The sequence below is a fragment of the Garra rufa genome, chromosome 15, assembly GCF_049309525.1.
Source record: "Garra rufa chromosome 15, GarRuf1.0, whole genome shotgun sequence".
In the NCBI taxonomy this organism is placed as follows: Eukaryota; Metazoa; Chordata; class Actinopteri; order Cypriniformes; family Cyprinidae; genus Garra; species Garra rufa.
In genome coordinates this window covers 44,894,014-44,907,609 of record NC_133375.1, presented here as the reverse complement: position 1 = coordinate 44,907,609, position 13,596 = coordinate 44,894,014, and the positions used below count along the sequence as shown (strand labels likewise).

General features: G+C 25.9%; 1 protein-coding gene across 1 annotated transcript in view; it reads left to right on the top strand.

The window, feature by feature from the left end:
* The window catches only part of prdm6 (PR domain containing 6), a 59,082-nt gene that overhangs the window by 12,528 nt on the left and 32,958 nt on the right, over positions 1 to 13,596 (top strand). The gene's annotated exons all lie outside the window — the stretch shown is intronic.

Genomic DNA, 13,596 nt, shown 5'->3' with positions numbered 1-13,596 from the left:
TTTTTTTTCCCCATGTGTCGAATAGACATGAACAAGTTATTTGAAAAACATCAATGACCTTTGAAACATGTCTAGTCTTCATCTTCTATGTGGAGTATGGTTTCATTAATAATAAACATATATGTGACCCTGGACCACAAAACCAGTCATAAGGTTACATTTTACAAAACTGAGATGTATATATAATATGAAAGCTCAGTAAATAAGCGTTCTATTGATGTATGGTTTGTTAGGATAGGACAATATTTGGCTGAGATACATCTATTTGAAAATCTGGAATCTGAGGGAATACTGAGAAAATCACCATTAAAGTTGTCCAAATTAAGTTCTTAACGATGCATATTACTAATCAAAAATTACATTTTGATACATTTACAGTAGGAATTTTACAAAAAATCTTCATGGAACATGATCTTTACTTAATTTCCTAATGATTTTTGGCATAAAAGAAAAATCAATAATTTTGACCCATGCAATGTATTTTTGGCTATTGCTACAAATATACCCCAGCGACTTAAGACTGGTTTTGTGGTCCAGGGTCACATATTTGCTTAAAGCAACCATATTTGTCCATGCCAATGTTGATTAGAGAATTAAAAACTTTAAAAAGTATTAATTTAAGGTACTTTCAGAACAGATAAAAATGTGCGATTAATCGCGAGTTAACTCATGATAACCATGCGATTAATCGTCGATTAAAAAATGTAATCGATTGACAGCCCTGATTTGAATGCATTATTTTTTGCATAATTAATGACAGCACATGAGTGCAGTAAACTGACAGTCCTAGTATGTGTATATATATATGTGTGTATGAATGTGAGGCCTACGGTGTGTTTATTCTGCGGCTGGTGTCTGGGGATCGGTCTCTTTCTTTGGGCTGTCAGAGCGCTGCAGAATTATGAGGCCAGCTTTTCCCACCCTGAGTCTGGAATGCTTTTCTAAAGAATATTGTACACACGTCTCTCGTCGATATTGCCCATTATCAGCCATATTTACCAGCTATAAATCCCGCCAATAGTTCTGTTTGCTGGTGTTTGACCGTCGGCGTGTCCAACTCAAACATCTCTGCGTCGACGTGCGAGTCTCGCCCAATAAATAGCGTGTCTTGTTAGAGGCGCTGTCATGAGGCTGTGAGCGTGACGCGAGTAATGTGACATTTATGAAGTAAACACTGTACCTGTGCTGTTTTACTGCGCTGCATTACACTGGAGCTCATGTAAAGCATGTCAGCGTGTCTCTGGACCAGAACCAAGAGCTTCAGTTGTGGAGGAAGGCCACATTTAAAAAGATAGTCAACCAAAACTGTATGAGTTTCTTGGGAACACACAATGAGATATTTTGAAGAATGTTGGTAAACAAACACTTTAGGTCTCCATTGACCTCAATAGTATTCTTTGTCCGTACTATGGAGGTCAGTGGGACTGAAAGGCCAATTGTAATTTTTGGGTTCAGTGTTATTTTAGTATCAATGAGATACTATTGTAGTTTTTATTAATAGTTTGAGTTAGTTATTTGAGTAATTTGGTTATTTTGTATTTTCAGTTTTAATTTAAATTTTTGTTAAGTTGTTTTAGCACTTTTTTATATAGAGTATGTATATATATATATATATATATATAATGTAGTTTATTATTTTTTATTTCGGTTTTAGTTTTTAATACATTAAGTTAAACAACATTAAAAATTTGAAAAATGTTATTTTTTGTGTGTCAGTTTTATTCTATTTTTATGATTTTTGTTTTCTTGGAGAATGTAGCTTTAAGGACTAGTTTTATTAAGAAAAGTTATATAATATAATAAACAATATATAAAAAAATAAATAAAAAATAATATAAACAAACTAAAATCATAAAACAATTCCTTGTTACTTAAAATAATATGATTAATAATATATATATATATATATATATATTATTAATCATATTATTTTAAGTAACAAGGAATTGTTTTATGATTTTAGTTTGTTATAAAATAGGTTAAAGTGTTTTTATATTTAATTAAAACATTTATTATTATATTAATTATATTAGTAATTAATAATAATTTTATTTTAATTAACAAGGAATTTTTTATGATTTTATTGTTTTTATAAAATAAGGTAACGTTTTTTATATTGCATTTAAAAAATATTTATTATTATATTACTTATATTATTAATAATAATTTGATTTCAAGTAACAATTAATTGTTTACCAATTTACAGTTTTTTATAAAATAAGTTAAAGTTTTTTATAATTAATTAAAAATATTTATAATTATATTAATTATATTAGTAATAATAATTTTATTTCAATTATGATTTAAGTTTTTTTATCAAATAAGTTAAAGTTTTTCATATTTAATTAAAAATATTTATTATTATATAAATTATTTTACTAATTAATAATAATGTTATTTCAAAAATCAAGGATTTTAGTGTTTTATAAAACAAGTTACATTTTTTATATTTTATTTTTTATGCTTTTTATTATATTAATTGTTCATAATCATTTTATTTTAAGCAACAAGGATTTTAAAAAAAAATCAGTTTGAGCTTAAGCTTGTGGTTTATTTATATTTATTAATAATAATTTTATTTCAAGTAACTAGGGATTTCTTTAAGATTTTAGTGTTTTTATAAAATAAGTTAAATATTTTTAATTAAAAAATATAATTTTTTTCAAGTAACAGGACTTTTTTATGATTTAAGGTAAAAGTTAAAAATGTAATAAGTTATTTTTTATCATAATTATTATTCATTATTTTATTTTAAGCAACAAGGATATTTTTATTATTATTATATTTTTTATCTTCAGCTTGTGTTTGCATGTTTCAGCTGAGCTCAGAATGGGCAGAATGTGAAAACATTGCACTGACTCTATATTGGGGCAGAAAATATTCTGACTGAATGCTTTTCTGAAACACAAATATTTCGGCTGATGGGAATAATATTTAGTGATTGGCTGAAGGTGGTGATGTCATGGCGACGGGCCGAGGGCCAGCATAATTATTTGATTTTCTGCTCTTGTTTGAGGTGGGCTCGCTGTAATTTGTCACACCAGTTATTTTCCGCTTCATTTGTGTCTCTGTTGTGAGAGAAAGCATCTTTAGCCGTATGGGAGAGCGGAGAACACGCTGGATGTTCTGCTGCGGAATGAGTCTCGCTGTGTTTTCACTGCAGTTTTTTATGGTGGCTTGCTGTTATTTTAAGACGTGTTTAGTCTGTACGTCTGACTTTGAGTGCTTATATCACACATATTGACATCCAGCTCAGCCTGTTATGATCTTATGATGATGGGAACACTGTTATGATATTAGAAACGACTCTATTTAACAGCTTTGTTCTGATAGTCGAAACATGAGCATCCAGTCTAGACTTCTGATCTGTTTAATACTAAAACAGAATTTGCCTCTACATTTCAAATATTCGTCAGCAGTTTTATTCTGCAGGCTGTCATGTTGATCAGTGAGCATATAATAAGATCTATGCAACTTTTGAAAATATTTGTACACTTTATATTTGATTTTTAAGGGCTTTTTTAAATATTGCATTATATACAGTTTTGTCCCAGTGCCTCTCAATGTCTTATTTATTAATTGAATTATTTGTTTAATCTATTTAATCCAAAATCTTTGTTTATAGAAGCATCCTGGCCTAGATAGGCAATACATGCATGCATACATTTATTTATTTATTTATTTATTTAACATTTATTTATTTAACATTTAATCTCTGGTCCAGGCTGCAAAATGGCAAATAAATAAATACATTAATTAATAAAATAAAATAAAATATCTTTATAAATGTTTAATATTTAAAATATTTAAAATAATAAATAAATAATGTAAAGTATTTATTTATTTAACATTTATTTTAAATTAAAAATCTTTTTTTTTTTTTATAGGAGCATCTAGACAGGTTGCAATATAGCAAAAGTCATTTATTTGTTTGTTTATTTAAATTTTTATTTCTTTTTTTATTATGTGATGTATTTAATCAAAAATCTATTTTATATGAGCTTCCTGGTCCAGATGGGCTGCAAAATAGCAAATTTATTAATTAGTTAATAATAAAAAATATATTATAATTAATTTATTTATTATAATTTATTTATTTATTTAACATTTATTTTAGAATAAATTTTAACAGGTAGGCTGCAAAACAGTAAATAATTGTTTTATTTATTTTTTTATTTTAAAAAACAATTAATTACTTAAAAAAATTATATTTATAAATATTTAATATTTAATATAATAATAAATAAAATATTTAAAATATGTATTTATTTATTTATTTAAATTTTTTTTAGATTTATTTAATCTCTTGAATCATTTTATTATAGGAGTGTCCAGGCCAAGATAGGCTGCAATGTAGCAAAAGTCATTTTATTATTATTATTTGATGTATTTAATCAAAAATCTCTTTTATATGAGCTTCCTGGTCCAGATAGGCAGCAAATAAATAATTAAATTAATTAATTAATAAAAAATGTTTATTTATTTATTTACTTAATTATTAATTAATTAATTTATTTCAAATTTATTTTTAGATTTATTTAATCTCTTTAAAGATAGGCTGCAAGATAGCAAATAAGTAAATTAATTAATTAATTAAAATATTTATAAATATTTAATATTTAAAATAATAAATAAAAATATATTACAAATAATTTATTTATTTATCATTTAATTAAATATTCATTTAATCTTTTTAATCATTTTTTTTTTTTTTTATATATAGAAGCGTCCTGGCTTGATAGGCTGCAAAATAGCAAATACAATATATGTCATTTTTTAAAATATTGTTTTTATATTTTACATATTTTAAATACTAAATAAAATATTAAAAATATGTATTTAACATTTATTTAATCTCTTTAATCAAAAATCATTTTTATAGGAGTGTCCTGGCCCAGATATGCTGCAAAATAGCAAATAAATAAATAAATAATAAATAAATTAAACATTCTTATAAATATTTTATATTGAAAATATTTAAAAGAATAAAAAAAAAACATTTGTTTATTTGTTTAACATTAATTTAATCTCTTTAATCAAAAATCGTTTTTAAAGGAGTGTCCTGGCCCAGACAGCTGCAAAATAGCAAATAAATAAATAAATAAATAATCAATTAAAAATATTTATAAATATTAAATATTTATGATAATATTTAAAATAATAAATAAAATATTTTAAAAATATTTAGCATTTATTTCATCTATTTAATCAAAAATCTTTTTTTTATAGCAGCATTCTGGCCTAGATAGGCTGCAAAATAGCAAAAGTCATTTATTTGTTTGTTTTTATTTAAATGTATAAAATAGTTAAAATTATTACATGCATTTAATCAAAAATCTCTTTAAAATGAGCTTCCTGGCCCAGATAGGCTGCAAAATAACAAATTAATTAATAATTAAAAAATTATATTTATTCATATATTTATTTAACAACATTTATTTACCTTTAAGACTTTATGAAACCAAAAATGACTTTTACAGGAGTTTATTTTACGATTGATTTACCTCTATGTTGATTTATTTACTCATCTTTATATTTATGTTCATCTATTAACCTTTATTTAACCAGGAATGTCTTTGTAAAATCAATAAAAACACGTACACTCATGAAACAGCATTATGCAGTGTGATGGCTCGTCCTGTTGATTGTAAAAGCAGATGAGACGCTTTAGTTGAAGTATTTGATTTGTTAGTCAGGAGTTTGTGTTCGGCCTGAATCTAGAAGACGAAGCGTGGGCTGAGAGAGTTTCTGGCACAAAGCCGAGGGATGTTTTAATACGGGTCCAGCGATAACAAGCGGCGCTATCACCTCCAGAGACGCGTTTGCATGCTGGAGGCTCACTGTCGAGGACCTCTGCGTGTCGCTGCGATAAAGCCAGCCCATGTCTGTCGGACCTGATTTACCGGCTGTAATGAGGGCAGGAGGTCAGAGCGGCTGTCTGCCGGAGCTGGCCCTCTATTTACAGCCGTCGCTCAGCGGCACACTCCAATCAGAGCCGTAAACGCCGCCCGCAGACATTGAGCAGTAAGTAACGCTCTGACAGGAGACCGTCAGTCCCATCGATCGCATCCCGCCACAACAACAAACCTTTAGCCTCATTTTCCTCAAAAGACTAGCATTTCTGGCATTTTAAAATCTTTATTTTATTTTTATTTTTATTTATTTTTATTATCATTTTTTATCATTTTTATTAGTTTTTGTTAAAAATGTCAGTGACATAAAAGACTAGCATTTCTGTCATTTTTAAAATCTTTATTTTATTTTTGTTTTTTTAATCATTTTTTTATCATTTTTATTAGTTTTTGTTAAAAATGTCTGTAACATAAAAGACTAGCATTTATGTCATTTTAAAATCTTTATTTTATTTTTTTTAATCATTTTTGATCATTTTTATTAGTTTTTGTTAAAAATGTCTGTAACATAAAAGACTATCATTTCTGTCATTTTTAAAATCTTTATTTTATTTTATTTTTTTATCATTTTTGATCATTTTTATTAGTTTTTGTTAAAAATGTCAGTGACAAAAGACTAGCATTTCTGTCATTTTTAAAATCTTTATTATATTTTATTTTTTTTATCATTTTTTATCATTTTTATTAGTTTTTGTTAAAAATGTCTGTAACATAAAAGACTATCATTTATGTCATTTTAAAATCTTCATTTTTTTTTATCATTTTTGATCATTTTTATTAGTTTTTGTTAAAAATGTCTGTGACATAAAAGACTATCATTTCTGTCATTTTTAAAATCTTTATTTTATTTTTTTTAATCATTTTTGATCATTTTTATTAGTTTTTGTTAAAAATGTCAGTGACAAAAGACTAGCATTTCTGTCATTTTTAAAATCTTTATTTTATTTTATTTTTTATTTTTAATCATTTTTTATCATTTTTATTAGTTTTTGTTAAAAATGTCAGTGACATAAAAGACTAGCATTTCTGTCATTTTAAAATCTTTATTTTATTTTTGTTTGTTTTTTTATTATTTTTTTATTATTTTTTTTACATTTTTGTTAAAAATGTCTGTATAGTTTTTTATTATTTCTATTTCAGTTTTAGATATTTAAGTACATCAAGCTAAACTAAATAAAAATGAGTTGAATTAAAATGTTCAAAATACTTTGAAGTTTCACTTTTTTTTATATTATTGAGATACGATTCTTTTTTATAGATTACATTTGTCTTTATTTTTATATTTACTGTTTTTTATTTACATTTTTGTCAAAAGACTAGCATTTTTGTCATTTTTAAAATCTTTATTTTTGGTTTAAGTTAGATTTTTGTCTATTTTTTATAATTTTTATTAGTTTTTGTTAAAAATGTCTGTAACGTAAAAGACTAGCATTTCTGTCATTTTAAAATTGTTATTTTATTTATTTATTTATTTTTATCTTTTTTTTATCATTTTTTTATTTTTGTTAATGTCTGTATAGTTTTTATTATTTCTATTTCAGTTTTAGATATTTAAGTACATCAAACTAAACAAAATAAAAATGAGTTGAATTAAAATGTTCAAAATAATTTGAAGTTTCACTTTTTTGATTGTTTTTTTTTGTATTATTGAGATACTATTCTTTTTTTATAGATTACATTTGTCTTTATTTTATATTTACTGTTTTTTTATTTAAATTTGTCAAAAGACTAGCATTTCTGTTATTTTTAAAATGCTTATTTAGTTTTTATTATTTCTATTTCAGTTTTAGATATTTTAGTACATCAAGCTAAACTAAATAAAAATGAGTTGAATTAAAATGTTCAAAATAATTTAAAGTATAAATGAGAGCCTATTCTATTTTCTATAGTTTGAATTAGTTTTTATTTTATATTTACTGTAGTTTTTGAGAGCGGTTCATTCACCCTGTCCTGCTTCCTTTGTCAGATCCATCTGTTCTTTCTGATCTAATGTTTGGGTTTGGCGCTGATGGATTTCTGGCCGGTGTTTCTCATGTTTTTGGGTCTGTTTCTAAATAAATAAATGCAGATCCTACAGCTGCAGGGTTCAGGGATAATTCACTGGAAAATCATTTTTCAAAGTTGTTTGGATTTTCCGATTACATTTTACAAGAAAATGCTATTTCTGTGTTACTGAGTGTTATTTATTACAATCACTAGCAATTTCTGAGTCAAAACTGATTCCCGCAGCAGCCAGTTTTTTTCAGTGTAAGAAATGATGTAAAGCACAAGTCCTTCGCTGTCGTAGTTTGTGAGAATCCATCATGCTGCTGATGCCAGATCACATTCATCAGAGCGACACACACAGCGACGTCTGTCAGTCAAACACAGTTTTCTGCTCCGCTTTCATGGCAGAGATTCACAGACTAACACTGAGACTATCTGAACTCTGAGGACAACAGAAGCTCACGTAAAACTCAATGTGATTGTGTTCAGTGGGAGATAGTCTGTCTATTTTTAATCTTGTGCGTGTTTACTGATCAGATTCATTTTTATGGTCAAGATTTGTGTTTTTGTGAAGGAAGTGACCCGCCTCAGTCCTCAGTGCAGAGATTGTCAGCCGAACCGCTTTGAGCTAAAATGTTGTTGAAGATCCTCTAAGTTTTTCACTTCATTTTTATGCATTTAGCAGATGCATTTATCCAAAGTGACTTGCAATAGAGAAACATAAGTGTGCTAGATTAGCCAAACAAGAAAAATGCAGAGAAAACATTCTCATACTATTTCGACTATATTCTTGTAGTATTTATCGTAGTATTTTGACTTTATTCTCATAGTATTTATCGTAATATTTCAATTTATTTCTTGTAGTATTTTAACTTTATCCTCGTAGTATTTCAACTTTATTCTCATAATATTTAAATTTTATTCTCGTAGTATTTCGAATTTATTCTCATAGTATATATTGTAATTTTTCAACTTAATTCTTGTAATATTTTAACTTTATCCTTGTAGTATTTCGACTTTATTCTCATAGTATTTATCGTTGTATTTCAACTTTATTCTTGTCATATTTAGACTTTATTCTTGTAGTATTTCGACTTTATCCTCGTAGTATTTCTACTTTATTCTCGTAATATTTAATTTTATTCTCGTAGTATTTCGACTTTATTCTCGTAGTATTTATCATAGTATTTTGAATTTATTCTCATAGTATATATAGTAATTTTTCAACTTAATTCTTGTAATATTTTAACTTTATCCTCGTAGTATTTTGACTTTATCCTCGTAGTATTTATCATAGTATTTCGAATTTATTCTCATAGTATATATTGTAATTTTTCAACTTAATTCTTGTAATATTTTAACTTTATCCTCTTAGTATTTCGACTTTATTCTCGTAGTATTTATCATAGTATTTCGAATTTATTCTCATAGTATATATTGTAATTTTTCAACTTAATTCTTGTAATATTTTAACTTTATCCTTGTAGTATTTCGACTTTATTCTCGTAATATTTAATTTTATTCTCGTAGTATTTCGACTTTATTCTCGTAGTATTTATCATAGTATTTCGAATTTATTCTCATAGTATATATTGTAATTTTTCAACTTAATTCTTGTAATATTTTAACTTTATCCTCTTAGTATTTCGACTTTATTCTCGTAGTATTTATCATAGTATTTCGAATTTATTCTCATAGTATATATTGTAATTTTTCAACTTAATTCTTGTAATATTTTAACTTTATCCTTGTAGTATTTCGACTTTATTTTCGTAATATTTAATTTTATTCTCGTAGTATTTCGACTTTATTCTCGTAGTATTTATCATAGTATTTCGAATTTATTCTCATAGTATATATTGTAATTTTTCAACTTAATTCTTGTAATATTTTAACTTTATCCTTGTAGTATTTCGACTTTATTCTCGTAATATTTAATTTTATTCTCGTAGTATTTCGACTTTATTCTCGTAGTATTTATCATAGTATTTCGAATTTATTCTCATAGTATATATTGTAATTTTTCAACTTAATTCTTGTAATATTTTAACTTTATCCTCGTAGTATTTCGACTTTATTCTCGTAGTATTTATCATAGTATTTCGAATTTATTCTCATAGTATATATTGTAATTTTTCAACTTAATTCTTGTAATATTTTAACTTTATCCTTGTAGTATTTCGACTTTATTCTCGTAATATTTAATTTTATTCTCGTAGTATTTCGACTTTATTCTCGTAGTATTTATCATAGTATTTCGAATTTATTCTCATAGTATATATTGTAATTTTTCAACTTAATTCTTGTAATATTTTAACTTTATCCTCGTAGTATTTATCGTTGTATTTCAACTTTATTCTTGTCATATTTAGACTTTATTCTTGTAGTATTTCGACTTTATCCTCGTAGTATTTCAACTTTATTCTTGTCATATTTAGACTTTATTCTTGTAGTATTTCGACTTTATCCTCGTAGTATTTCTACTTTATTCTTGTCATATTTAGACTTTATTCTTGTAGTATTTCAACTTTATTCTCATAATATTTAAATTTTATTCTCGTAGTATTTCGAATTTATTCTCGTAGTATTTCAACTTTATCCTCGTAGTATTTCAACTTTATTCTCATAATATTTCGATTTTATTCTCGTAGTATTTGGAATTTATTCTCATAGTATATATTGTAATATTTCAACTTAATTCTTGTAATATTTTAACTTTATCCTCTTAGTATTTTGACTTTATTCTCGTAGTATTTCGACTTTATTCTCGTAGTATTTATCATAGTATTTTGAATTTATTCTCATAGTATATATTGTAATTTTTCAACTTAATTCTTGTAATATTTTAACTTTATCCTCTTAGTATTTTGACTTTATTCTCGTAGTATTTCGACTTTATTCTCGTAGTATTTATCGTAGTATTTCGAATTTATTCTCATAGTATATATTGTAATTTTTCAACTTAATTCTTGTAATATTTTAACTTTATCCTCATAGTATTTTGACTTTATTTTCTTAGTATTTCAACTTTATTCTCATAGTATTTATCGTTGTATTTCAACTTTATTCTTGTCATATTTAGACTTTATTCTTGTAGTATTTCGACTTTATTCTCATAGTATTTATCGTTGTATTTCAACTTTATTCTTGTCATATTTAGACTTTATTCTTGTAGTATTTCGACTTTATCCTCGTAGTATTTCTACTTTATTCTCGTAATATTTAATTTTATTCTCGTAGTATTTCGAATTTATTCTCATAGTATATATTGTAATTTTTCAACTTAATTCTTGTAATATTTTAACTTTATCCTCATAGTATTTTGACTTTATTTTCTTAGTATTTCAACTTTATTCTCATAGTATTTATCGTTGTATTTCAACTTTATTCTTGTAATATTTTAACTTTATCCTTGTAGTATTTCGACTTTATTCTCATAGTATTTATCGTTGTATTTCAACTTTATTCTTGTCATATTTAGACTTTATTCTTGTAGTATTTCGACTTTATCCTCGTAGTATTTCTACTTTATTCTCGTAATATTTAATTTTATTCTCGTAGTATTTCGAATTTATTCTCATAGTATATATTGTAATTTTTCAACTTAATTCTTGTAATATTTTAACTTTATCCTCATAGTATTTTGACTTTATTTTCTTAGTATTTCAACTTTATTCTTGTAGTATTTATCATAGTAAATACTACAACTTTATTCTCGTAATATTTATATTTTATTCTCGTAGTATTTCGAATTTATTCTCATAGTATTTATTGTAGTATTTTAACTTTATTCTTGTAATATTTTGACTTTATTCTCATAATATTTAGATTTTATTCTCATAGTATATTGACTTAATTCTCAGAATATTTCCTTTAATAACAAAGTAACAAAGAAGTTTTTCAAACATTTCAAAACTGGCCGTTTTGAAGGCTCAGAGAACATTCAGAATAGAGGATGACTGATCAATGGCCTGGGCGATTATCAACACCGATATTGAGCATTTGTATGGTTATTGGCATTGATCATTTTCAAAACCGATCTGCCAATAAATTAATTTAAAAGCATAAAAAAACATGCAAACAGAACAAAAAAATGGATATGAAATCATGATTATTAAGGGTCGATCAATTATTGTTGGCAATATTAAGCACTTTTATGGTAATTTGTATCTGTCATTTTCAAAACAGATTTGCCAGTAAAATAATTTAAAAGCATAAAAAACAACACAAACATAACAAAAAAAAATAAAATAAAATAAAATCATGATTATTAAGGATTGATCAATTATTGGTAGCAATATTAAGCATTTTTTTTGGTTATCGATATCAGTCATTTTCAAAACCAATTTGCCAATAAAATCATTTAAAAGCATAAAAAAGTGACGCAAACAGAAAAAAAAATGGATATGAAAGCATGATTATTAAAAGTTAAATTATCGGTGGCAACATTAAGAACATTTATGGATATCGGTATAGGTCATTTCTAAAACTGATTTGCAGATAAAATAATTTAAAAGCATAAAAAGTGACGCAAACAGAACAAAAAAAGTATTAAAAAAATCATGATTATTAAAGGATTAGTTCACTTTCAGAACAACAATGTACAGATAATGTACTCACCCCCTTGTCTTCCAAGATGTTCATGTCTTTTTTTCTTCAGTCGTAAAGAAATTATGTTTTTTGAGGAAAACATTTCAGGATTTCTCTTCATATAATGGACTTCTATGGTGCCCCCGAATTTGAACTTCCAAAATGCAGCTTCAAAGTGCTCTAAACGATGACAGCCAAGGAAAGAAGGGTCTTATCTAGCAAAACGATTGGATATTTTCTAAAACAAATTACAATTTATATACTTTTTAACCTCAAATGCTCGTTTTGTCTACCTCTGTGTGTACTCTGTGTAGAGATTAAAAAGTATAGAAATTGTAAATGTTTTTAGAAAATAACTGATAGTTTCGCTAGATAAGACTCTTCTTCCTCAGCTGGGATCGTTTAGAGCCTTTTGAAGCTGTATTTAAACTGCATTTCGGAAGTTCAAACTCGGGGGCACCATAGAAGTCCATTATAGGAAGAGAAACCTAAAATGTTTTCCTCAAAAAACATAATTTCTTTATGACTGAAGAAAGACAGACATGAATATTATGGATGACAAGGGGGTGAGTACATTATCTGTACATTTTTGTTCTGAAAGTGAACTACTCCTTTAAGAGTTGATCTATTATCGGCGACAATATTAAGCATTTTTATGGTTATCGGTATCGGCCATTTTGAAAATGGATTTGCTGATAAAATAATTTAAAAGCATAAAAAAGCGACGCAAACTGAACAAAAAAAATGCATATGAAATCATGATTATTAGAGGTTGACGATTATTGGCCTGGCCGATTATCAGCCCCGATATTGAGCATTTTTATGGTTATCGGTATCGTCATTTTCAAACCGGATTTTCCAATAAAATAATTCTAAGCGTAAAACTGACGCAAACTGGACAAAAAACTGCATATGAAATTATGATTATTAGGGACTTACCAAATATCGGCTCTGATGTGAAGTGTTTTTATGGTTATCTGTATCGGTCATTTTTAAAACTGATTTGTCGGTAAAATAAATTAAAAGCTTCTAAAGAAAGTTTTTTCAGAGCCCGTGTTATTCTTAATTTTGACGTTAAATTGTATTTTTTAAACCAGACATATATCGG